At 45.1% G+C, this 26,953-nt stretch overlaps 9 non-coding genes and 1 pseudogene across 9 annotated transcripts; all 10 read left to right on the forward strand.

The window, feature by feature from the left end:
- Positions 1 to 7,449: 7,449 nt before the first annotated feature.
- Positions 7,450 to 7,640, forward strand: LOC130339023 (U2 spliceosomal RNA). The gene has a single exon (XR_008879466.1). It is a non-coding gene; the product is annotated as a U2 spliceosomal RNA (small nuclear RNA).
- A 2,095-nt stretch (positions 7,641 to 9,735) lies between these two features.
- Positions 9,736 to 9,895, forward strand: LOC130338974 (U2 spliceosomal RNA; annotated as a pseudogene).
- Positions 9,896 to 10,587: 692 nt separating this feature from the next.
- On the forward strand, positions 10,588 to 10,775 carry LOC130338968 (U2 spliceosomal RNA). Its single transcript, XR_008879421.1, has one exon. It is a non-coding gene; the product is annotated as a U2 spliceosomal RNA (small nuclear RNA).
- Positions 10,776 to 12,867: 2,092 nt separating this feature from the next.
- Positions 12,868 to 13,058, forward strand: LOC130339024 (U2 spliceosomal RNA). Its single transcript, XR_008879467.1, has one exon. It is a non-coding gene; the product is annotated as a U2 spliceosomal RNA (small nuclear RNA).
- A 2,093-nt stretch (positions 13,059 to 15,151) lies between these two features.
- On the forward strand, positions 15,152 to 15,342 carry LOC130339025 (U2 spliceosomal RNA). The gene has a single exon (XR_008879468.1). It is a non-coding gene; the product is annotated as a U2 spliceosomal RNA (small nuclear RNA).
- A 2,089-nt stretch (positions 15,343 to 17,431) lies between these two features.
- Positions 17,432 to 17,622, forward strand: LOC130339026 (U2 spliceosomal RNA). The gene has a single exon (XR_008879469.1). It is a non-coding gene; the product is annotated as a U2 spliceosomal RNA (small nuclear RNA).
- Positions 17,623 to 19,713: 2,091 nt separating this feature from the next.
- On the forward strand, positions 19,714 to 19,904 carry LOC130338927 (U2 spliceosomal RNA). The gene has a single exon (XR_008879385.1). It is a non-coding gene; the product is annotated as a U2 spliceosomal RNA (small nuclear RNA).
- A 2,085-nt stretch (positions 19,905 to 21,989) lies between these two features.
- LOC130338928 (U2 spliceosomal RNA) lies at positions 21,990 to 22,180 on the forward strand. Its single transcript, XR_008879386.1, has one exon. It is a non-coding gene; the product is annotated as a U2 spliceosomal RNA (small nuclear RNA).
- Positions 22,181 to 24,271: 2,091 nt separating this feature from the next.
- LOC130338929 (U2 spliceosomal RNA) lies at positions 24,272 to 24,462 on the forward strand. The gene has a single exon (XR_008879387.1). It is a non-coding gene; the product is annotated as a U2 spliceosomal RNA (small nuclear RNA).
- Positions 24,463 to 26,554: 2,092 nt separating this feature from the next.
- Positions 26,555 to 26,745, forward strand: LOC130338930 (U2 spliceosomal RNA). The gene has a single exon (XR_008879388.1). It is a non-coding gene; the product is annotated as a U2 spliceosomal RNA (small nuclear RNA).
- Positions 26,746 to 26,953: the final 208 nt, after the last annotated feature.

Below are 26,953 nucleotides of genomic sequence, written 5' to 3' on the forward strand. Positions count from 1 at the left end.
GGAAATGGGTTTAAAAGTGATTTCGGCGGAGAAATATATATATATATATATATATATATATATATATATATATATATATATGCGCGCACACACACACATATATATAAACGTATTCTCCGTTGAGATATTGCAGCCGCTGCTGTGTCCAGGCCCAGGAGCCTTAGCACTGTGCTGTGATGTCACTCAATACCACTGACATCACTAGGTGTAAACAACATCTCTCCTTTGCTGTGTATGTGACTATGGAGCTGTTTGGTGATGTCGTCTATTATGGCCTTCATAGAAGCAACAGGAGATTGTTGCATCCATCTAGAACCCTCAGAACTACAGTGCTATGATGTCACTCACTTCCACAGGCCTTGCAGAGTGTAAACAACAACAACCCAGCTTTGTTGTGTATGTAACCATAGGGATTTGTGATGTCACCTAGAACCTTCACAGCAGCGACAGCTTTATGAGGAGCATCAGCACTGCTCTGCCTGAGCAGAACCATCACCGCCATAGGTTGTCAAATAACCCGGATTTAACCCACACAGGTAAGTCCAATGGGGTGCAGGCATGTCCTCTATGCTTACAGCTTCCCGTGGGTGTTGGTTTGATACCGTTTGGGGACAGCCAAGGAGGCATCTGCAGGCAACAAAGGTAGGTGTGTGCTTGTGTGTGTGTTTCCTATGCAGATCCTAAGCCCAGTGTCACATGCAAGTAGGAGGAGTAAGAAGGGTTCCTGGCAAATCCGGGTTATGGATTGCATTTAAAAAGGCCCCGTGGGAGTGCAATGGGCCCCTGTCTTGCTGCTTAGCAATAATGGTATGGGTTTAGGTTCTGCTGTGTGTACTGGTGGTTGACTGCCCCCCAGCCCAGAGTGTGCATGGAAAATTGTCTGGCAGCCTCCCTGACAGCAAGCAGTGATAGACCAATGAACCACATGAGTGAACGGGACTTATGATATAATCCCATTCACCTTACCTAGAACACACCCAAAATGGGGGATTGCTGTGTCAGGACTCCATGACTGTATTTTGATATGTGTGAGACATTGGAATAAATGTGGGGTTTTACCTGAAATGTCCTAGTTACATTGTCTACAATATTTGATCTTGATTTTCATTCATCCATTAATGGTTATCCTTTCTGACTTGATTGAGGGCAGCCCTGGTCCAATATGGCGCCCTGTGACTCTATAATACAAATTGCCATGCGCATTAAGTCACAGCTTGCATTGCTGTGCGGCGCGATATTCAGTTTCTATGTTGATACATTGGTCACTAAGCAACGATGACGCCACACTGTGATTGGCTATGATCTCCCCATACCCGGAAGCTAACGCCGGCAGTATTAGTCGGGCTTCCGGAGGTGCGGAGGATGGCGTACTACACCACGAGGTTAGTTGTTTTGCTGATACCATGTGTTTTATTGTTTTTATTTCTTTCACCTGTGCACTGACACTTTTGTACACTGTTGTTTTACACTATATGTTACATACTTGCGATCGGCTTTGCTGATCACACGGCTGAAATATAATATTCACAGGAACACTTATGCTGTACATAGATTATGAATTGATTCATCATTATAAATGATTTGTACTTTATTTATATATATGGTATCACTAATTATGCTAATTTTTGATGATGTCACTGATTGAGGGGAGTGTGTATTTAAACCCCTGTGTATCACTTGTATTCACTTGAAAATGGCGGTGAGAGACCGCTGAAACGTTGTCTCTATATCCCTGGAATAAAGTAACACTTTATTGATTCACTACTTTGGTGTGCTGCCGTCATACTTTAACTATCAAGAGGAACCAGAGCACCGAGGTTCAACTGTGCCTGCACCCACCTCACCCTAAACTGGATGTGCTGCTTTATATGGACTGTATATTCTGAGGTGAACAAGCGTGCACTCTTCTTTATACAACATGGATGTTGCTAATAGCAACCTGTCGGAAATTTCCTCTCAAGTCTATTCCACGGATGTTTTTTCATATACGAGTCTGGACGCTGATCGTATCCTGGGGAATGTATCAAGTGATGCAGCCTTTTTGCACAACCCATCATACTCTGACCTTCGTAGAATGTATGAGTTGAAAACAAAAAAACTTCTTAGTCTGCAACTACATGTCACCACCATGAGTGAGTACCACCGCAATCACAAGATCCCTCGTGGGATGCGAATCCAACCTCGCATTAATTCTTTTGTTAATGATGTGGACTATAGAGCTCGTTTTGAAGCCATATCTAATAAATACTCACTAGATCTCATTTTACTGAATATTGAGTTTCTACAACGGGACTTAACAAATACACAAGATAAAGTCACGGAACTTGAGGACACCATTAAGAGGGTCTTGATCTCAGACGACCAAGAAAAACTTTTCCAGAAACAACAGGAATTTCTAGCGAAACAACGTACCCTAATTGAAGAAACAAAACGCCGGAAATGGTTCAGGGATAGCCAAGATTATAACAACAGTAAAGTTTATTCATGGGAAGGAGCTACAACTGCTGGGAAACGATTCTTTAAAAGAGGTAATACAGTACCGGATGGTGAGGATTCTAACGATACCCCGAGAAGAGCTGGACCTAACAACAAAGATCAACTGGCGAAGACACAGCCTTTTTTAGAAATGCAGGTCTCCTCAGCAAACGGAGGAGGGGAGGCCACAGACATAACCGCCTCCGCAAGAAACAAACCACTGAGGAGCACAAGGATTCAGGGACAGAACTTGACAACACAAAAGAAGAAATAGAACAGATGAATAAAGCCACTGTGGTAAATATCTCTTCATGTTCTTTATCAGATGATGAACTATTGCTATTGTCTAAAGGTCTTAACTTTTGTCCTAGTCGTGTAAATGATTGGTTCCAGTTGGAATTGGATTTTATCCAGTTCTTACGTAAGATTAAACTTAAAATCTGGTTCTCTCAGCATACTGTACAGAATGTGTTACCCCCTGATTCTCAAAGGGAGGTGGGCTTTGAATTTAAAAAGTTTGATTTATACATGCCAAGTGATTTTCAACCAACAGTAGAATCACATGCTGTAGCTACATTTGCAGATTGTGTTAGAAGGGATTTGACATATATTAAACAACAACAAACTCGTTTGAAACATCCTAACCTCACACATGGGGAATTATTGGCAATGCAGGAGCTTGTCCAGAACCACAACCTCATCGTCAAACCAGCCGATAAGGGCGGTGGGGTTGTGGTAATGGACAGGAGTACCTATTTGACTGAAGCTCATAGACAACTTGCAGATGTCAATGTATATAAAATTTTACCTAGAGATCCTAAGGTGGAAATGGAAAGGGCATTAAGAGGTATTGTCAATCATGCATTAGAACAAGGATTGGTGGACAGGAAACTGAGTGAATTTTTACTAATCCAATATCCTATCACTCCCGTACTATACCTCCTGCCTAAGATACATAAGAGCCTACAAAATCCACCAGGTAGGCCTATTGTGTCAGGCAGGGGGTCTTTATCTAATAATGTCTCAATTTTCCTTGACAAAATTCTTAGACCCTTTGCGGTCAATGCAAAATCCTATTTGAGAGATACCAGTGATTTCCTTTCCAAAATATCTCGAATGACAATACCTAATGATGCCATAATTGCCAGTTTTGATATAGTAAGTCTTTATACATCCATACAACACCAGAGAGGAATTGAAGCAGTGAGAAGATGTCTTCTCTCAGCCAACTTTGATCTACAACAGATCAGTTTGATACTTGAACTACTTATGTTTGTTTTACAAAACAATTATTTTCTCTTTAATGAAAAATACTATGTACAGCTACGTGGGACCGCCATGGGCAGCAACATGGCGCCCACGTATGCTAACATAGTGATGGCGGATTTTGAGGAAAACCATGTCTATGTGGCCCACCACTCCAGGAATCTCCTGGGGTGGTGGCGCTACATAGATGATATTTTTCTAATTTGGGCTGGCTCAGAGAGAGAACTACTTGATTTTCAGACTTACCTGAATGAGATTGACAGTGAACTTCAATTTACTCTATCCTACTCTAGCCACAGGATACAGTTTCTTGACACAGAAGTATCAATGGAGGATGGCAGACTGTCGACTGATCTTTATTGCAAGCCGACAGACTGCAATACTCTATTAAAATTCAATTCTTGCCATCCCAGAGCAATGGTAAAGTCTTTACCGTATAGCCAATTTTTGAGGGCTGACAGAATTGTGGACACAGATGACAAATACAATAAGGCTTTAGATAAAATGACAAAACAATTCATTGCTAGGGGTTACCCTATTGAAATTATCAACAGACAAAAACGCAGATTATATGAAGAGAAACAAGGGACTAGGGAACCAATCCACAAAAAGGACCAGACGGGGCGTTTACCATTTATTACAACCTACAATGAGACGTCAGGGGCAATAGCTCAGAAAATTAGGAAATATTGGTACCTCATTAAGGACAACTTTCCCAACATTCCTGAATTACAAGAATTCCCACTAATGTCATATCGTAGGGCCAGAAACCTTAAAGACCATCTGGTGAAGGCAGACATAGCTAAACACGGTACAAGCACACAAAAATATTTTTCAGTGAAATCTAGGGGTTGCTTTCCCTGTAGAAGATGTGTTAACTGCAAGTACATACACAAGGGCAGTGAGTTTGTACATCCGAAAACAGGGATAGCATCCCCTATAAAACATTATCTCACATGTGACAGTGATCACGTTATATATATCTTGTGGTGCCCCTGTAGTTTAATCTATATAGGTGAAACCAAATGTGACTTTAAGACGAGACTAAACCAGCACCGTTACACTATTAGGAAGAATAGGGTCGACCTCCCAGTGTCGAAACACTTCTTTGAAGCCGGACACTCGGAACGCGACCTTAAATGTATGATAGTGGATCACATCCCTCCTCTCAAAAGAGGAGGTGATAGGATCAACCTGCTACAAAAAAGAGAATTGAAATGGATTTTTGAGTTAGGCTCACTGAAGCCGAATGGCCTGAATGTAGAATTCATTGTACCTCCAAAAATGATATAAATTGTACACATGGAGATTGTTATGGGATATAGTCCCCATAAAGAATACAAATTGTGCATATTCCCCCAAAAGGTGTAATCACTGATATAGCCACAGGGTGCGACAATGTCCAGACAACTATATGTACAAGTGATATATTTGCTCAATACTAATTTTTTTTTTTTTTTTATCTTATAGAATTGCAAGTTATTCACATGGTGTCGAAAGGAATGCAAAACATACCTCAAGTCCATCCTGGATCCGCAAAATTTTCCCTACATTTATGCATTTTTTCAAAAAAAATTTTTAAAAACTTTTTAGGGTGTTTGAATAGTAACACTTTGTGGAGTCATGTACATTTTTGACCAATTTGTATCATACATTTAGTTTATTATCAGGAAAACTTTGGACAGTTACTCTGGTTTCATACCCCGATGAATGTGAATGCATGCCTTAGGAGCCTTATGACACTTTCCCCGTCAAAATGGGGTGTCTGGGGTACCAGTTCGGGAGTCCATGGGGTACTTACAGTATCTCAAATGGACCAATGAACCACATGAGTGAACGGGACTTATGATATAATCCCATTCACCTTACCTAGAACACACCCAAAATGGGGGATTGCTGTGTCAGGACTCCATGACTGTATTTTGATATGTGTGAGACATTGGAATAAATGTGGGGTTTTACCTGAAATGTCCTAGTTACATTGTCTACAATATTTGATCTTGATTTTCATTCATCCATTAATGGTTATCCTTTCTGACTTGATTGAGGGCAGCCCTGGTCCAATATGGCGCCCTGTGACTCTATAATACAAATTGCCATGCGCATTAAGTCACAGCTTGCATTGCTGTGCGGCGCGATATTCAGTTTCTATGTTGATACATTGGTCACTAAGCAACGATGACGCCACACTGTGATTGGCTATGATCTCCCCATACCCGGAAGCTAACGCCGGCAGTATTAGTCGGGCTTCCGGAGGTGCGGAGGATGGCGTACTACACCACGAGGTTAGTTGTTTTGCTGATACCATGTGTTTTATTGTTTTTATTTCTTTCACCTGTGCACTGACACTTTTGTACACTGTTGTTTTACACTATATGTTACATACTTGCGATCGGCTTTGCTGATCACACGGCTGAAATATAATATTCACAGGAACACTTATGCTGTACATAGATTATGAATTGATTCATCATTATAAATGATTTGTACTTTATTTATATATATGGTATCACTAATTATGCTAATTTTTGATGATGTCACTGATTGAGGGGAGTGTGTATTTAAACCCCTGTGTATCACTTGTATTCACTTGAAAATGGCGGTGAGAGACCGCTGAAACGTTGTCTCTATATCCCTGGAATAAAGTAACACTTTATTGATTCACTACTTTGGTGTGCTGCCGTCATACTTTAACTATCAAGAGGAACCAGAGCACCGAGGTTCAACTGTGCCTGCACCCACCTCACCCTAAACTGGATGTGCTGCTTTATATGGACTGTATATATATATATATATATATATATATATATATATATATATATATATATATATATACGCGCACACACACACATATATATAAACGTATTCTCCGTTGAGATATTGCAGCCGCTGCTGTGTCCAGGCCCAGGAGCCTTAGCACTGTGCTGTGATGTCACTCAATACCACTGACATCACTAGGTGTAAACAACATCTCTCCTTTGCTGTGTATGTGACTATGGAGCTGTTTGGTGATGTCGTCTATTATGGCCTTCATAGAAGCAACAGGAGATTGTTGCATCCATCTAGAACCCTCAGAACTACAGTGCTATGATGTCACTCACTTCCACAGGCCTTGCAGAGTGTAAACAACAACAACCCAGCTTTGTTGTGTATGTAACCATAGGGATTTGTGATGTCACCTAGAACCTTCACAGCAGCGACAGCTTTATGAGGAGCATCAGCACTGCTCTGCCTGAGCAGAACCATCACCGCCATAGGTTGTCAAATAACCCGGATTTAACCCACACAGGTAAGTCCAATGGGGTGCAGGCATGTCCTCTATGCTTACAGCTTCCCGTGGGTGTTGGTTTGATACCGTTTGGGGACAGCCAAGGAGGCATCTGCAGGCAACAAAGGTAGGTGTGTGCTTGTGTGTGTGTTTCCTATGCAGATCCTAAGCCCAGTGTCACATGCAAGTAGGAGGAGTAAGAAGGGTTCCTGGCAAATCCGGGTTATGGATTGCATTTAAAAAGGCCCCGTGGGAGTGCAATGGGCCCCTGTCTTGCTGCTTAGCAATAATGGTATGGGTTTAGGTTCTGCTGTGTGTACTGGTGGTTGACTGCCCCCCAGCCCAGAGTGTGCATGGAAAATTGTCTGGCAGCCTCCCTGACAGCAAGCAGTGATAGTGCCCATGAAGGGGACCTTGTTGGGCCCGCCCCTTTCACGGTTATCGCTTCTCGGCCTTTTGGCTAAGATCAAGTGTAGTATCTGTTCTTATCAGTTTAATATCTGATACGTCCCCTATCTGGGGACCATATATTAAATGGATTTTTGAGAACGGGGGCCGATTTCGAAGCTTGCTTCCGTCGCCCTATGCATTGACCCGATATGGCAGTATCTTCGGGTACAGTGCACCACCCCCTTACAGGGTTAAAAAGAAAGATTCCTACTTTCATTGCTACCTGCTTGCTGGCTAGCCAGCTAGCCAGCCCTGTGGGCCTTGCTGCTGCAGCCAAAAAACAAAAGGTGGTGCTGCTGCTGCTGCTTCTGCTGCTTCTGCTTGTGTCTGGCCGCTGTTGGAGCGTCCAGGCACAGGACTTCTGCTGCTGCTGACTAAATGGCCTCCTTAATTGGATCATTTGAGTAGCCAGCACACCTGTGCAGGTAGGGCATGACATGATAGGCAGCTGCCTTGATAGCGGGTGGGTGCTGAATGTTCCTAATTGACAAAATAAGATTAATGCTTATGAAGAAATATAAAATCTCATCCCTTCCCCAATATCGCGCCACACCCCTACCCCTTAATTCCCTGGTTGAACTTGATGGACATATGTCTTTTTTCGACCGTACTAACTATGTAACTATGTAACATAACATGGGGGGGGGGGGGGGGGGGGGGTCTCCTGGCTGTTCACACAGGTGTGTCATTGCTGTACATTGACCATGCATTGCTTCTGTGGTATTGCAAAGGCAAAGACAAATGCTTCCAGCCATCCATTGCACTAATGGATTGGTCATCAGCTGGCTGTCTATGTCCCGCATCAATATAGACCAAAGTACAGAGGGTTAGGCTATGCTATTGTGCACCTACCTGATGCATCAGAAGGTGCGAGGCCCTTGCTAAATTCTGTGCACAGACTTTGAGATCTATACTTTAGACTGTATCTAAACCTGCTCCAACATGGACTGACATTCTGGCCTACTTTCAGCCGATGCGACTTGTCTGTCGCTGAACAGTCGCTTTTTATGTATTCAGCACCTATGTATAATGTTGTAAAAATGCTCTAGAAGCTAAAGTCGCAGAAATGTCACACATATTTGGCCTGCAACTTTCTGTGCGACAAATTCAGACAGGAAAAATCAGTATAAATCCTTAGAAAATTATCCCCCAGTGTCTCCATCTGCTGGCGGTATTGAATAAGCATTGCTGCACTGATGGGGTATGCATTAGACGAAAAAAAAGAAGAAAAAGAAGAATAATACGCCCAGAAAAGAGGCGAAAAGGAGAAAAACGTAAAAAAACGTGAAAAAAAAGTAAGAGGAAGAGAAGGGAAAAAAAGGTGGAAATGGGTTTAAAAGTGATTTCGGCGGAGAAATATATATATATATATATATATATATATATATATATATATATATATACGCGCACACACACACATATATATAAACGTATTCTCCGTTGAGATATTGCAGCCGCTGCTGTGTCCAGGCCCAGGAGCCTTAGCACTGTGCTGTGATGTCACTCAATACCACTGACATCACTAGGTGTAAACAACATCTCTCCTTTGCTGTGTATGTGACTATGGAGCTGTTTGGTGATGTCGTCTATTATGGCCTTCATAGAAGCAACAGGAGATTGTTGCATCCATCTAGAACCCTCAGAACTACAGTGCTATGATGTCACTGACTTCCACAGGCCTTGCAGAGTGTAAACAACAACAACCCAGCTTTGTTGTGTATGTAACCATAGGGATTTGTGATGTCACCTAGAACCTTCACAGCAGCGACAGCTTTATGAGGAGCATCAGCACTGCTCTGCCTGAGCAGAACCATCACCGCCATAGGTTGTCAAATAACCCGGATTTAACCCACACAGGTAAGTCCAATGGGGTGCAGGCATGTCCTCTATGCTTACAGCTTCCCGTGGGTGTTGGTTTGATACCGTTTGGGGACAGCCAAGGAGGCATCTGCAGGCAACAAAGGTAGGTGTGTGCTTGTGTGTGTGTTTCCTATGCAGATCCTAAGCCCAGTGTCACATGCAAGTAGGAGGAGTAAGAAGGGTTCCTGGCAAATCCGGGTTATGGATTGCATTTAAAAAGGCCCCGTGGGAGTGCAATGGGCCCCTGTCTTGCTGCTTAGCAATAATGGTATGGGTTTAGGTTCTGCTGTGTGTACTGGTGGTTGACTGCCCCCCAGCCCAGAGTGTGCATGGAAAATTGTCTGGCAGCCTCCCTGACAGCAAGCAGTGATAGTGCCCATGAAGGGGACCTTGTTGGGCCCGCCCCTTTCACGGTTATCGCTTCTCGGCCTTTTGGCTAAGATCAAGTGTAGTATCTGTTCTTATCAGTTTTCATGCTGGTGGGGATGGGTGCTGCATGGAGGATGCAGGTGTACCAGGGCTTTCCGGGGCTGGTTCTGAGGAATCAGCTCGACGGCTGCCCCGATGTGACCTGTTCCCTCCGGGTCTCGCCATGAGGCTGAGAGGGTCTAGAGCCGAGGTACTTTTGTGCCTCGGGGAGTGGTGACCCCGAGGTGCCGAAACTCACTGGGAGAATAGGCTCACTGAGTTGAAGCACGGGCACCATAATCTCTTCACCTTGTGGCACTCACCTCTTGATTCCCGGCCTTCTGGCTAGGATCAGAGAAATTTTTATAGATCCGGCCGGATGTCCGGGCAGTATATCTGCACACATTCACTTATTTATTTATTTTTTGTCTCACTGTGTCACTTTTTGCGTGTTGTGTGTTCACAGGATTTGTCAGGATGCGGTAGCCCTTCTGGGTGTCCCTCCTGGCGGTCTAGGGGAGGTGTGTGTGGCCATTAGGTTCCGCACCTCCCTGCAAACACCCCGGGTACTCCTGCTTCGCAGGGTACCTACCGTAATCGGCTCTGCGGGCAGATACCTTGGCTAACGCCAAGGGGGATGCCGGGAGCATTTGTGGTCTCCTAGTAGCTTCGGCGAAAAGGGACATCGAACCTGGAACCTCGCAGGTACCTTTTGGTCCGGAGGCGAAGGGTAAGGTTTGTTGGGGGGCCTCTCTCCTATCGGAGAAGGGCTTGCGATAGACCGCATCCTTTGTGCACGTTTTTTTAGTGTAACACGTTTGCACTTTTTCTTGCACTTTGGGTGAATCGAAAGCACGTTCCTCGGCTTTAGATAAAAAAAAAAAAAAAAAAAAAATCTGTTCTTATCAGTTTAATATCTGATACGTCCCCTATCTGGGGACCATATATTAAATGGATTTTTGAGAACGGGGGCCGATTTCGAAGCTTGCTTCCGTCGCCCTATGCATTGACCCGATATGGCAGTATCTTCGGGTACAGTGCACCACCCCCTTACAGGGTTAAAAAGAAAGATTCCTACTTTCATTGCTACCTGCTTGCTGGCTAGCCAGCTAGCCAGCCCTGTGGGCCTTGCTGCTGCAGCCAAAAAACAAAAGGTGGTGCTGCTGCTGCTGCTTCTGCTGCTTCTGCTTGTGTCTGGCCGCTGTTGGAGCGTCCAGGCACAGGACTTCTGCTGCTGCTGACTAAATGGCCTCCTTAATTGGATCATTTGAGTAGCCAGCACACCTGTGCAGGTAGGGCATGACATGATAGGCAGCTGCCTTGATAGCGGGTGGGTGCTGAATGTTCCTAATTGACAAAATAAGATTAATGCTTATGAAGAAATATAAAATCTCATCCCTTCCCCAATATCGCGCCACACCCCTACCCCTTAATTCCCTGGTTGAACTTGATGGACATATGTCTTTTTTCGACCGTACTAACTATGTAACTATGTAACATAACATGGGGGGGTCTCCTGGCTGTTCACACAGGTGTGTCATTGCTGTACATTGACCATGCATTGCTTCTGTGGTATTGCAAAGGCAAAGACAAATGCTTCCAGCCATCCATTGCACTAATGGATTGGTCATCAGCTGGCTGTCTATGTCCCGCATCAATATAGACCAAAGTACAGAGGGTTAGGCTATGCTATTGTGCACCTACCTGATGCATCAGAAGGTGCGAGGCCCTTGCTAAATTCTGTGCACAGACTTTGAGATCTATACTTTAGACTGTATCTAAACCTGCTCCAACATGGACTGACATTCTGGCCTACTTTCAGCCGATGCGACTTGTCTGTCGCTGAACAGTCGCTTTTTATGTATTCAGCACCTATGTATAATGTTGTAAAAATGCTCTAGAAGCTAAAGTCGCAGAAATGTCACACATATTTGGCCTGCAACTTTCTGTGCGACAAATTCAGACAGGAAAAATCAGTATAAATCCTTAGAAAATTATCCCCCAGTGTCTCCATCTGCTGGCGGTATTGAATAAGCATTGCTGCACTGATGGGGTATGCATTAGACGAAAAAAAAGAAGAAAAAGAAGAATAATACGCCCAGAAAAGAGGCGAAAAGGAGAAAAACGTAAAAAAACGTGAAAAAAAAGTAAGAGGAAGAGAAGGGAAAAAAAGGTGGAAATGGGTTTAAAAGTGATTTCGGCAGAGAAATATATATATATATATATATATATATATATATATATATATATATATATATATATATATACGCGCACACACACACATATATATAAACGTATTCTCCGTTGAGATATTGCAGCCGCTGCTGTGTCCAGGCCCAGGAGCCTTAGCACTGTGCTGTGATGTCACTCAATACCACTGACATCACTAGGTGTAAACAACATCTCTCCTTTGCTGTGTATGTGACTATGGAGCTGTTTGGTGATGTCGTCTATTATGGCCTTCATAGAAGCAACAGGAGATTGTTGCATCCATCTAGAACCCTCAGAACTACAGTGCTATGATGTCACTCACTTCCACAGGCCTTGCAGAGTGTAAACAACAACAACCCAGCTTTGTTGTGTATGTAACCATAGGGATTTGTGATGTCACCTAGAACCTTCACAGCAGCGACAGCTTTATGAGGAGCATCAGCACTGCTCTGCCTGAGCAGAACCATCACCGCCATAGGTTGTCAAATAACCCGGATTTAACCCACACAGGTAAGTCCAATGGGGTGCAGGCATGTCCTCTATGCTTACAGCTTCCCGTGGGTGTTGGTTTGATACCATTTGGGGACAGCCAAGGAGGCATCTGCAGGCAACAAAGGTAGGTGTGTGCTTGTGTGTGTGTTTCCTATGCAGATCCTAAGCCCAGTGTCACATGCAAGTAGGAGGAGTAAGAAGGGTTCCTGGCAAATCCGGGTTATGGATTGCATTTAAAAAGGCCCCGTGGGAGTGCAATGGGCCCCTGTCTTGCTGCTTAGCAATAATGGTATGGGTTTAGGTTCTGCTGTGTGTACTGGTGGTTGACTGCCCCCCAGCCCAGAGTGTGCATGGAAAATTGTCTGGCAGCCTCCCTGACAGCAAGCAGTGATAGTGCCCATGAAGGGGACCTTGTTGGGCCCGCCCCTTTCACGGTTATCGCTTCTCGGCCTTTTGGCTAAGATCAAGTGTAGTATCTGTTCTTATCAGTTTAATATCTGATACGTCCCCTATCTGGGGACCATATATTAAATGGATTTTTGAGAACGGGGGCCGATTTCGAAGCTTGCTTCCGTCGCCCTATGCATTGACCCGATATGGCAGTATCTTCGGGTACAGTGCACCACCCCCTTACAGGGTTAAAAAGAAAGATTCCTACTTTCATTGCTACCTGCTTGCTGGCTAGCCAGCTAGCCAGCCCTGTGGGCCTTGCTGCTGCAGCCAAAAAACAAAAGGTGGTGCTGCTGCTGCTGCTTCTGCTGCTTCTGCTTGTGTCTGGCCGCTGTTGGAGCGTCCAGGCACAGGACTTCTGCTGCTGCTGACTAAATGGCCTCCTTAATTGGATCATTTGAGTAGCCAGCACACCTGTGCAGGTAGGGCATGACATGATAGGCAGCTGCCTTGATAGCGGGTGGGTGCTGAATGTTCCTAATTGACAAAATAAGATTAATGCTTATGAAGAAATATAAAATCTCATCCCTTCCCCAATATCGCGCCACACCCCTACCCCTTAATTCCCTGGTTGAACTTGATGGACATATGTCTTTTTTCGACCGTACTAACTATGTAACTATGTAACATAACATGGGGGGGGGGGGGGGGGGGGTCTCCTGGCTGTTCACACAGGTGTGTCATTGCTGTACATTGACCATGCATTGCTTCTGTGGTATTGCAAAGGCAAAGACAAATGCTTCCAGCCATCCATTGCACTAATGGATTGGTCATCAGCTGGCTGTCTATGTCCCGCATCAATATAGACCAAAGTACAGAGGGTTAGGCTATGCTATTGTGCACCTACCTGATGCATCAGAAGGTGCGAGGCCCTTGCTAAATTCTGTGCACAGACTTTGAGATCTATACTTTAGACTGTATCTAAACCTGCTCCAACATGGACTGACATTCTGGCCTACTTTCAGCCGATGCGACTTGTCTGTCGCTGAACAGTCGCTTTTTATGTATTCAGCACCTATGTATAATGTTGTAAAAATGCTCTAGAAGCTAAAGTCGCAGAAATGTCACACATATTTGGCCTGCAACTTTCTGTGCGACAAATTCAGACAGGAAAAATCAGTATAAATCCTTAGAAAATTATCCCCCAGTGTCTCCATCTGCTGGCGGTATTGAATAAGCATTGCTGCACTGATGGGGTATGCATTAGACGAAAAAAAAGAAGAAAAAGAAGAATAATACGCCCAGAAAAGAGGCGAAAAGGAGAAAAACGTAAAAAAACGTGAAAAAAAAGTAAGAGGAAGAGAAGGGAAAAAAAGGTGGAAATGGGTTTAAAAGTGATTTCGGCGGAGAAATATATATATATATATATATATATATATATATATATATATATATATACGCGCACACACACACATATATATAAACGTATTCTCCGTTGAGATATTGCAGCCGCTGCTGTGTCCAGGCCCAGGAGCCTTAGCACTGTGCTGTGATGTCACTCAATACCACTGACATCACTAGGTGTAAACAACATCTCTCCTTTGCTGTGTATGTGACTATGGAGCTGTTTGGTGATGTCGTCTATTATGGCCTTCATAGAAGCAACAGGAGATTGTTGCATCCATCTAGAACCCTCAGAACTACAGTGCTATGATGTCACTGACTTCCACAGGCCTTGCAGAGTGTAAACAACAACAACCCAGCTTTGTTGTGTATGTAACCATAGGGATTTGTGATGTCACCTAGAACCTTCACAGCAGCGACAGCTTTATGAGGAGCATCAGCACTGCTCTGCCTGAGCAGAACCATCACCGCCATAGGTTGTCAAATAACCCGGATTTAACCCACACAGGTAAGTCCAATGGGGTGCAGGCATGTCCTCTATGCTTACAGCTTCCCGTGGGTGTTGGTTTGATACCGTTTGGGGACAGCCAAGGAGGCATCTGCAGGCAACAAAGGTAGGTGTGTGCTTGTGTGTGTGTTTCCTATGCAGATCCTAAGCCCAGTGTCACATGCAAGTAGGAGGAGTAAGAAGGGTTCCTGGCAAATCCGGGTTATGGATTGCATTTAAAAAGGCCCCGTGGGAGTGCAATGGGCCCCTGTCTTGCTGCTTAGCAATAATGGTATGGGTTTAGGTTCTGCTGTGTGTACTGGTGGTTGACTGCCCCCCAGCCCAGAGTGTGCATGGAAAATTGTCTGGCAGCCTCCCTGACAGCAAGCAGTGATAGTGCCCATGAAGGGGACCTTGTTGGGCCCGCCCCTTTCACGGTTATCGCTTCTCGGCCTTTTGGCTAAGATCAAGTGTAGTATCTGTTCTTATCAGTTTAATATCTGATACGTCCCCTATCTGGGGACCATATATTAAATGGATTTTTGAGAACGGGGGCCGATTTCGAAGCTTGCTTCCGTCGCCCTATGCATTGACCCGATATGGCAGTATCTTCGGGTACAGTGCACCACCCCCTTACAGGGTTAAAAAGAAAGATTCCTACTTTCATTGCTACCTGCTTGCTGGCTAGCCAGCTAGCCAGCCCTGTGGGCCTTGCTGCTGCAGCCAAAAAACAAAAGGTGGTGCTGCTGCTGCTGCTTCTGCTGCTTCTGCTGCTTCTGCTTGTGTCTGGCCGCTGTTGGAGCGTCCAGGCACAGGACTTCTGCTGCTGCTGACTAAATGGCCTCCTTAATTGGATCATTTGAGTAGCCAGCACACCTGTGCAGGTAGGGCATGACATGATAGGCAGCTGCCTTGATAGCGGGTGGGTGCTGAATGTTCCTAATTGACAAAATAAGATTAATGCTTATGAAGAAATATAAAATCTCATCCCTTCCCCAATATCGCGCCACACCCCTACCCCTTAATTCCCTGGTTGAACTTGATGGACATATGTCTTTTTTCGACCGTACTAACTATGTAACTATGTAACATAACATGGGGGGGTCTCCTGGCTGTTCACACAGGTGTGTCATTGCTGTACATTGACCATGCATTGCTTCTGTGGTATTGCAAAGGCAAAGACAAATGCTTCCAGCCATCCATTGCACTAATGGATTGGTCATCAGCTGGCTGTCTATGTCCCGCATCAATATAGACCAAAGTACAGAGGGTTAGGCTATGCTATTGTGCACCTACCTGATGCATCAGAAGGTGCGAGGCCCTTGCTAAATTCTGTGCACAGACTTTGAGATCTATACTTTAGACTGTATCTAAACCTGCTCCAACATGGACTGACATTCTGGCCTACTTTCAGCCGATGCGACTTGTCTGTCGCTGAACAGTCGCTTTTTATGTATTCAGCACCTATGTATAATGTTGTAAAAATGCTCTAGAAGCTAAAGTCGCAGAAATGTCACACATATTTGGCCTGCAACTTTCTGTGCGACAAATTCAGACAGGAAAAATCAGTATAAATCCTTAGAAAATTATCCCCCAGTGTCTCCATCTGCTGGCGGTATTGAATAAGCATTGCTGCACTGATGGGGTATGCATTAGACGAAAAAAAAGAAGAAAAAGAAGAATAATACGCCCAGAAAAGAGGCGAAAAGGAGAAAAACGTAAAAAAACGTGAAAAAAAAGTAAGAGGAAGAGAAGGGAAAAAAAGGTGGAAATGGGTTTAAAAGTGATTTCGGCGGAGAAATATATATATATATATATATATATATATATATATATATATATATATACGCGCACACACACACATATATATAAACGTATTCTCCGTTGAGATATTGCAGCCGCTGCTGTGTCCAGGCCCAGGAGCCTTAGCACTGTGCTGTGATGTCACTCAATACCACTGACATCACTAGGTGTAAACAACATCTCTCCTTTGCTGTGTATGTGACTATGGAGCTGTTTGGTGATGTCGTCTATTATGGCCTTCATAGAAGCAACAGGAGATTGTTGCATCCATCTAGAACCCTCAGAACTACAGTGCTATGATGTCACTCACTTCCACAGGCCTTGCAGAGTGTAAACAACAACAACCCAGCTTTGTTGTGTATGTAACCATAGGGATTTGTGATGTCACCTAGAACCTTCACAGCAGCGACAGCTTTATGAGGAGCATCAGCACTGCTCTGCCTGAGCAGAACCATCACCGCCATAGGTTGTCAAATAACCCGGATTTAACCCACACAGGTAAGTCCAATGGGGTGCAGGCATGTCCTCTATGCTTACAGCTTCCCGTGGGTGTTGGTTTGATACCGTTTGGGGACAGCCAAGGAGGCATCTGCAGGCAACAAAGGTAGGTGTGTGCTTGTGTGTGTGTTTCCTATGCAGATCCTAAGCCCAGTGTCACATGCAAGTAGGAGGAGTAAGAAGGGTTCCTGGCAAATCCGGGTTATGGATTGCATTTAAAAAGGCCCCGTGGGAGTGCAATGGGCCCCTGTCTTGCTGCTTAGCAATAATGGTATGGGTTTAGGTTCTGCTGTGTGTACTGGTGGTTGACTGCCCCCCAGCCCAGAGTGTGCATGGAAAATTGTCTGGCAGCCTCCCTGACAGCAAGCAGTGATAGTGCCCATGAAGGGGACCTTGTTGGGCCCGCCCCTTTCACGGTTATCGCTTCTCGGCCTTTTGGCTAAGATCAAGTGTAGTATCTGTTCTTATCAGTTTAATATCTGATACGTCCCCTATCTGGGGACCATATATTAAATGGATTTTTGAGAACGGGGGCCGATTTCGAAGCTTGCTTCCGTCGCCCTATGCATTGACCCGATATGGCAGTATCTTCGGGTACAGTGCACCACCCCCTTACAGGGTTAAAAAGAAAGATTCCTACTTTCATTGCTACCTGCTTGCTGGCTAGCCAGCTAGCCAGCCCTGTGGGCCTTGCTGCTGCAGCCAAAAAACAAAAGGTGGTGCTGCTGCTGCTGCTTCTGCTGCTTCTGCTTGTGTCTGGCCGCTGTTGGAGCGTCCAGGCACAGGACTTCTGCTGCTGCTGACTAAATGGCCTCCTTAATTGGATCATTTGAGTAGCCAGCACACCTGTGCAGGTAGGGCATGACATGATAGGCAGCTGCCTTGATAGCGGGTGGGTGCTGAATGTTCCTAATTGACAAAATAAGATTAATGCTTATGAAGAAATATAAAATCTCATCCCTTCCCCAATATCGCGCCACACCCCTACCCCTTAATTCCCTGGTTGAACTTGATGGACATATGTCTTTTTTTGACCGTACTAACTATGTAACTATGTAACATAACATGGGGGGGGGGGGGGGGGGGGGTCTCCTGGCTGTTCACACAGGTGTGTCATTGCTGTACATTGACCATGCATTGCTTCTGTGGTATTGCAAAGGCAAAGACAAATGCTTCCAGCCATCCATTGCACTAATGGATTGGTCATCAGCTGGCTGTCTATGTCCCGCATCAATATAGACCAAAGTACAGAGGGTTAGGCTATGCTATTGTGCACCTACCTGATGCATCAGAAGGTGCGAGGCCCTTGCTAAATTCTGTGCACAGACTTTGAGATCTATACTTTAGACTGTATCTAAACCTGCTCCAACATGGACTGACATTCTGGCCTACTTTCAGCCGATGCGACTTGTCTGTCGCTGAACAGTCGCTTTTTATGTATTCAGCACCTATGTATAATGTTGTAAAAATGCTCTAGAAGCTAAAGTCGCAGAAATGTCACACATATTTGGCCTGCAACTTTCTGTGCGACAAATTCAGACAGGAAAAATCAGTATAAATCCTTAGAAAATTATCCCCCAGTGTCTCCATCTGCTGGCGGTATTGAATAAGCATTGCTGCACTGATGGGGTATGCATTAGACGAAAAAAAAAGAAGAAAAAGAAGAATAATACGCCCAGAAAAGAGGCGAAAAGGAGAAAAACGTAAAAAAACGTGAAAAAAAAGTAAGAGGAAGAGAAGGGAAAAAAAGGTGGAAATGGGTTTAAAAGTGATTTCGGCGGAGAAATATATATATATATATATATATATATATATATATATATATATACGCGCACACACACACATATATATAAACGTATTCTCCGTTGAGATATTGCAGCCGCTGCTGTGTCCAGGCCCAGGAGCCTTAGCACTGTGCTGTGATGTCACTCAATACCACTGACATCACTAGGTGTAAACAACATCTCTCCTTTGCTGTGTATGTGACTATGGAGCTGTTTGGTGATGTCGTCTATTATGGCCTTCATAGAAGCAACAGGAGATTGTTGCATCCATCTAGAACCCTCAGAACTACAGTGCTATGATGTCACTGACTTCCACAGGCCTTGCAGAGTGTAAACAACAACAACCCAGCTTTGTTGTGTATGTAACCATAGGGATTTGTGATGTCACCTAGAACCTTCACAGCAGCGACAGCTTTATGAGGAGCATCAGCACTGCTCTGCCTGAGCAGAACCATCACCGCCATAGGTTGTCAAATAACCCGGATTTAACCCACACAGGTAAGTCCAATGGGGTGCAGGCATGTCCTCTATGCTTACAGCTTCCCGTGGGTGTTGGTTTGATACCGTTTGGGGACAGCCAAGGAGGCATCTGCAGGCAACAAAGGTAGGTGTGTGCTTGTGTGTGTGTTTCCTATGCAGATCCTAAGCCCAGTGTCACATGCAAGTAGGAGGAGTAAGAAGGGTTCCTGGCAAATCCGGGTTATGGATTGCATTTAAAAAGGCCCCGTGGGAGTGCAATGGGCCCCTGTCTTGCTGCTTAGCAATAATGGTATGGGTTTAGGTTCTGCTGTGTGTACTGGTGGTTGACTGCCCCCCAGCCCAGAGTGTGCATGGAAAATTGTCTGGCAGCCTCCCTGACAGCAAGCAGTGATAGTGCCCATGAAGGGGACCTTGTTGGGCCCGCCCCTTTCACGGTTATCGCTTCTCGGCCTTTTGGCTAAGATCAAGTGTAGTATCTGTTCTTATCAGTTTAATATCTGATACGTCCCCTATCTGGGGACCATATATTAAATGGATTTTTGAGAACGGGGGCCGATTTCGAAGCTTGCTTCCGTCGCCCTATGCATTGACCCGATATGGCAGTATCTTCGGGTACAGTGCACCACCCCCTTACAGGGTTAAAAAGAAAGATTCCTACTTTCATTGCTACCTGCTTGCTGGCTAGCCAGCTAGCCAGCCCTGTGGGCCTTGCTGCTGCAGCCAAAAAACAAAAGGTGGTGCTGCTGCTGCTGCTTCTGCTGCTTCTGCTTGTGTCTGGCCGCTGTTGGAGCGTCCAGGCACAGGACTTCTGCTGCTGCTGACTAAATGGCCTCCTTAATTGGATCATTTGAGTAGCCAGCACACCTGTGCAGGTAGGGCATGACATGATAGGCAGCTGCCTTGATAGCGGGTGGGTGCTGAATGTTCCTAATTGACAAAATAAGATTAATGCTTATGAAGAAATATAAAATCTCATCCCTTCCCCAATATCGCGCCACACCCCTACCCCTTAATTCCCTGGTTGAACTTGATGGACATATGTCTTTTTTCGACCGTACTAACTATGTAACTATGTAACATAACATGGGGGGGGGGGGGGGGGGGGTCTCCTGGCTGTTCACACAGGTGTGTCATTGCTGTACATTGACCATGCATTGCTTCTGTGGTATTGCAAAGGCAAAGACAAATGCTTCCAGCCATCCATTGCACTAATGGATTGGTCATCAGCTGGCTGTCTATGTCCCGCATCAATATAGACCAAAGTACAGAGGGTTAGGCTATGCTATTGTGCACCTACCTGATGCATCAGAAGGTGCGAGGCCCTTGCTAAATTCTGTGCACAGACTTTGAGATCTATACTTTAGACTGTATCTAAACCTGCTCCAACATGGACTGACATTCTGGCCTACTTTCAGCCGATGCGACTTGTCTGTCGCTGAACAGTCGCTTTTTATGTATTCAGCACCTATGTATAATGTTGTAAAAATGCTCTAGAAGCTAAAGTCGCAGAAATGTCACACATATTTGGCCTGCAACTTTCTGTGCGACAAATTCAGACAGGAAAAATCAGTATAAATCCTTAGAAAATTATCCCCCAGTGTCTCCATCTGCTGGCGGTATTGAATAAGCATTGCTGCACTGATGGGGTATGCATTAGACGAAAAAAAAGAAGAAAAAGAAGAATAATACGCCCAGAAAAGAGGCGAAAAGGAGAAAAACGTAAAAAAACGTGAAAAAAAAGTAAGAGGAAGAGAAGGGAAAAAAAGGTGGAAATGGGTTTAAAAGTGATTTCGGCGGAGAAATATATATATATATATATATATATATATATATATATATACGCGCACACACACACATATATATAAACGTATTCTCCGTTGAGATATTGCAGCCGCTGCTGTGTCCAGGCCCAGGAGCCTTAGCACTGTGCTGTGATGTCACTCAATACCACTGACATCACTAGGTGTAAACAACATCTCTCCTTTGCTGTGTATGTGACTATGGAGCTGTTTGGTGATGTCGTCTATTATGGCCTTCATAGAAGCAACAGGAGATTGTTGCATCCATCTAGAACCCTCAGAACTACAGTGCTATGATGTCACTCACTTCCACAGGCCTTGCAGAGTGTAAACAACAACAACCCAGCTTTGTTGTGTATGTAACCATAGGGATTTGTGATGTCACCTAGAACCTTCACAGCAGCGACAGCTTTATGAGGAGCATCAGCACTGCTCTGCCTGAGCAGAACCATCACCGCCATAGGTTGTCAAATAACCCGGATTTAACCCACACAGGTAAGTCCAATGGGGTGCAGGCATGTCCTCTATGCTTACAGCTTCCCGTGGGTGTTGGTTTGATACCGTTTGGGGACAGCCAAGGAGGCATCTGCAGGCAACAAAGGTAGGTGTGTGCTTGTGTGTGTGTTTCCTATGCAGATCCTAAGCCCAGTGTCACATGCAAGTAGGAGGAGTAAGAAGGGTTCCTGGCAAATCCGGGTTATGAATTGCATTTAAAAAGGCCCCGTGGGAGTGCAATGGGCCCCTGTCTTGCTGCTTAGCAATAATGGTATGGGTTTAGGTTCTGCTGTGTGTACTGGTGGTTGACTGCCCCCCAGCCCAGAGTGTGCATGGAAAATTGTCTGGCAGCCTCCCTGACAGCAAGCAGTGATAGTGCCCATGAAGGGGACCTTGTTGGGCCCGCCCCTTTCACGGTTATCGCTTCTCGGCCTTTTGGCTAAGATCAAGTGTAGTATCTGTTCTTATCAGTTTAATATCTGATACGTCCCCTATCTGGGGACCATATATTAAATGGATTTTTGAGAACGGGGGCCGATTTCGAAGCTTGCTTCCGTCGCCCTATGCATTGACCCGATATGGCAGTATCTTCGGGTACAGTGCACCACCCCCTTACAGGGTTAAAAAGAAAGATTCCTACTTTCATTGCTACCTGCTTGCTGGCTAGCCAGCTAGCCAGCCCTGTGGGCCTTGCTGCTGCAGCCAAAAAACAAAAGGTGGTGCTGCTGCTGCTGCTTCTGCTGCTTCTGCTTGTGTCTGGCCGCTGTTGGAGCGTCCAGGCACAGGACTTCTGCTGCTGCTGACTAAATGGCCTCCTTAATTGGATCATTTGAGTAGCCAGCACACCTGTGCAGGTAGGGCATGACATGATAGGCAGCTGCCTTGATAGCGGGTGGGTGCTGAATGTTCCTAATTGACAAAATAAGATTAATGCTTATGAAGAAATATAAAATCTCATCCCTTCCCCAATATCGCGCCACACCCCTACCCCTTAATTCCCTGGTTGAACTTGATGGACATATGTCTTTTTTCGACCGTACTAACTATGTAACTATGTAACATAACATGGGGGGGGGGGGGGGGGGGGTCTCCTGGCTGTTCACACAGGTGTGTCATTGCTGTACATTGACCATGCATTGCTTCTGTGGTATTGCAAAGGCAAAGACAAATGCTTCCAGCCATCCATTGCACTAATGGATTGGTCATCAGCTGGCTGTCTATGTCCCGCATCAATATAGACCAAAGTACAGAGGGTTAGGCTATGCTATTGTGCACCTACCTGATGCATCAGAAGGTGCGAGGCCCTTGCTAAATTCTGTGCACAGACTTTGAGATCTATACTTTAGACTGTATCTAAACCTGCTCCAACATGGACTGACATTCTGGCCTACTTTCAGCCGATGCGACTTGTCTGTCGCTGAACAGTCGCTTTTTATGTATTCAGCACCTATGTATAATGTTGTAAAAATGCTCTAGAAGCTAAAGTCGCAGAAATGTCACACATATTTGGCCTGCAACTTTCTGTGCGACAAATTCAGACAGGAAAAATCAGTATAAATCCTTAGAAAATTATCCCCCAGTGTCTCCATCTGCTGGCGGTATTGAATAAGCATTGCTGCACTGATGGGGTATGCATTAGACGAAAAAAAAGAAGAAAAAGAAGAATAATACGCCCAGAAAAGAGGCGAAAAGGAGAAAAACGTAAAAAAACGTGAAAAAAAAGTAAGAGGAAGAGAAGGGAAAAAAAGGTGGAAATGGGTTTAAAAGTGATTTCGGCGGAGAAATATATATATATATATATATATATATATATATATATATATATATACGCGCACACACACACATATATATAAACGTATTCTCCGTTGAGATATTGCAGCCGCTGCTGTGTCCAGGCCCAGGAGCCTTAGCACTGTGCTGTGATGTCACTCAATACCACTGACATCACTAGGTGTAAACAACATCTCTCCTTTGCTGTGTATGTGACTATGGAGCTGTTTGGTGATGTCGTCTATTATGGCCTTCATAGAAGCAACAGGAGATTGTTGCATCCATCTAGAACCCTCAGAACTACAGTGCTATGATGTCACTCACTTCCACAGGCCTTGCAGAGTGTAAACAACAACAACCCAGCTTTGTTGTGTATGTAACCATAGGGATTTGTGATGTCACCTAGAACCTTCACAGCAGCGACAGCTTTATGAGGAGCATCAGCACTGCTCTGCCTGAGCAGAACCATCACCGCCATAGGTTGTCAAATAACCCGGATTTAACCCACACAGGTAAGTCCAATGGGGTGCAGGCATGTCCTCTATGCTTACAGCTTCCCGTGGGTGTTGGTTTGATACCGTTTGGGGACAGCCAAGGAGGCATCTGCAGGCAACAAAGGTAGGTGTGTGCTTGTGTGTGTGTTTCCTATGCAGATCCTAAGCCCAGTGTCACATGCAAGTAGGAGGAGTAAGAAGGGTTCCTGGCAAATCCGGGTTATGGATTGCATTTAAAAAGGCCCCGTGGGAGTGCAATGGGCCCCTGTCTTGCTGCTTAGCAATAATGGTATGGGTTTAGGTTCTGCTGTGTGTACTGGTGGTTGACTGCCCCCCAGCCCAGAGTGTGCATGGAAAATTGTCTGGCAGCCTCCCTGACAGCAAGCAGTGATAGTGCCCATGAAGGGGACCTTGTTGGGCCCGCCCCTTTCACGGTTATCGCTTCTCGGCCTTTTGGCTAAGATCAAGTGTAGTATCTGTTCTTATCAGTTTAATATCTGATACGTCCCCTATCTGGGGACCATATATTAAATGGATTTTTGAGAACGGGGGCCGATTTCGAAGCTTGCTTCCGTCGCCCTATGCATTGACCCGATATGGCAGTATCTTCGGGTACAGTGCACCACCCCCTTACAGGGTTAAAAAGAAAGATTCCTACTTTCATTGCTACCTGCTTGCTGGCTAGCCAGCTAGCCAGCCCTGTGGGCCTTGCTGCTGCAGCCAAAAAACAAAAGGTGGTGCTGCTGCTGCTGCTTCTGCTGCTTCTGCTTGTGTCTGGCCGCTGTTGGAGCGTCCAGGCACAGGACTTCTGCTGCTGCTGACTAAATGGCCTCCTTAATTGGATCATTTGAGTAGCCAGCACACCTGTGCAGGTAGGGCATGACATGATAGGCAGCTGCCTTGATAGCGGGTGGGTGCTGAATGTTCCTAATTGACAAAATAAGATTAATGCTTATGAAGAAATATAAAATCTCATCCCTTCCCCAATATCGCGCCACACCCCTACCCCTTAATTCCCTGGTTGAACTTGATGGACATATGTCTTTTTTCGACCGTACTAACTATGTAACTATGTAACATAACATGGGGGGGGGGGGGGGGGGGTCTCCTGGCTGTTCACACAGGTGTGTCATTGCTGTACATTGACCATGCATTGCTTCTGTGGTATTGCAAAGGCAAAGACAAATGCTTCCAGCCATCCATTGCACTAATGGATTGGTCATCAGCTGGCTGTCTATGTCCCGCATCAATATAGACCAAAGTACAGAGGGTTAGGCTATGCTATTGTGCACCTACCTGATGCATCAGAAGGTGCGAGGCCCTTGCTAAATTCTGTGCACAGACTTTGAGATCTATACTTTAGACTGTATCTAAACCTGCTCCAACATGGACTGACATTCTGGCCTACTTTCAGCCGATGCGACTTGTCTGTCGCTGAACAGTCGCTTTTTATGTATTCAGCACCTATGTATAATGTTGTAAAAATGCTCTAGAAGCTAAAGTCGCAGAAATGTCACACATATTTGGCCTGCAACTTTCTGTGCGACAAATTCAGACAGGAAAAATCAGTATAAATCCTTAGAAAATTATCCCCCAGTGTCTCCATCTGCTGGCGGTATTGAATAAGCATTGCTGCACTGATGGGGTATGCATTAGACGAAAAAAAAGAAGAAAAAGAAGAATAATACGCCCAGAAAAGAGGCGAAAAGGAGAAAAACGTAAAAAAACGTGAAAAAAAAGTAAGAGGAAGAGAAGGGAAAAAAAGGTGGAAATGGGTTTAAAAGTGATTTCGGCGGAGAAATATATATATATATATATATATATATATATATATATATATATATATACGCGCACACACACACATATATATAAACGTATTCTCCGTTGAGATATTGCAGCCGCTGCTGTGTCCAGGCCCAGGAGCCTTAGCACTGTGCTGTGATGTCACTCAATACCACTGACATCACTAGGTGTAAACAACATCTCTCCTTTGCTGTGTATGTGACTATGGAGCTGTTTGGTGATGTCGTCTATTATGGCCTTCATAGAAGCAACAGGAGATTGTTGCATCCATCTAGAACCCTCAGAACTACAGTGCTATGATGTCACTCACTTCCACAGGCCTTGCAGAGTGTAAACAACAACAACCCAGCTTTGTTGTGTATGTAACCATAGGGATTTGTGATGTCACCTAGAACCTTCACAGCAGCGACAGCTTTATGAGGAGCATCAGCACTGCTCTGCCTGAGCAGAACCATCACCGCCATAGGTTGTCAAATAACCCGGATTTAACCCACACAGGTAAGTCCAATGGGGTGCAGGCATGTCCTCTATGCTTACAGCTTCCCGTGGGTGTTGGTTTGATACCGTTTGGGGACAGCCAAGGAGGCATCTGCAGGCAACAAAGGTAGGTGTGTGCTTGTGTGTGTGTTTCCTATGCAGATCCTAAGCCCAGTGTCACATGCAAGTAGGAGGAGTAAGAAGGGTTCCTGGCAAATCCGGGTTATGGATTGCATTTAAAAAGGCCCCGTGGGAGTGCAATGGGCCCCTGTCTTGCTGCTTAGCAATAATGGTATGGGTTTAGGTTCTGCTGTGTGTACTGGTGGTTGACTGCCCCCCAGCCCAGAGTGTGCATGGAAAATTGTCTGGCAGCCTCCCTGACAGCAAGCAGTGATAGTGCCCATGAAGGGGACCTTGTTGGGCCCGCCCCTTTCACGGTTATCGCTTCTCGGCCTTTTGGCTAAGATCAAGTGTAGTATCTGTTCTTATCAGTTTAATATCTGATACGTCCCCTATCTGGGGACCATATATTAAATGGATTTTTGAGAACGGGGGCCGATTTCGAAGCTTGCTTCCGTCGCCCTATGCATTGACCCGATATGGCAGTATCTTCGGGTACAGTGCACCACCCCCTTACAGGGTTAAAAAGAAAGATTCCTACTTTCATTGCTACCTGCTTGCTGGCTAGCCAGCTAGCCAGCCCTGTGGGCCTTGCTGCTGCAGCCAAAAAACAAAAGGTGGTGCTGCTGCTGCTGCTTCTGCTGCTTCTGCTTGTGTCTGGCCGCTGTTGGAGCGTCCAGGCACAGGACTTCTGCTGCTGCTGACTAAATGGCCTCCTT

The sequence above is a fragment of the Hyla sarda genome, unplaced genomic scaffold, assembly GCF_029499605.1.
Source record: "Hyla sarda isolate aHylSar1 unplaced genomic scaffold, aHylSar1.hap1 scaffold_534, whole genome shotgun sequence".
Classification (NCBI taxonomy): domain Eukaryota; kingdom Metazoa; phylum Chordata; class Amphibia; order Anura; family Hylidae; genus Hyla; species Hyla sarda.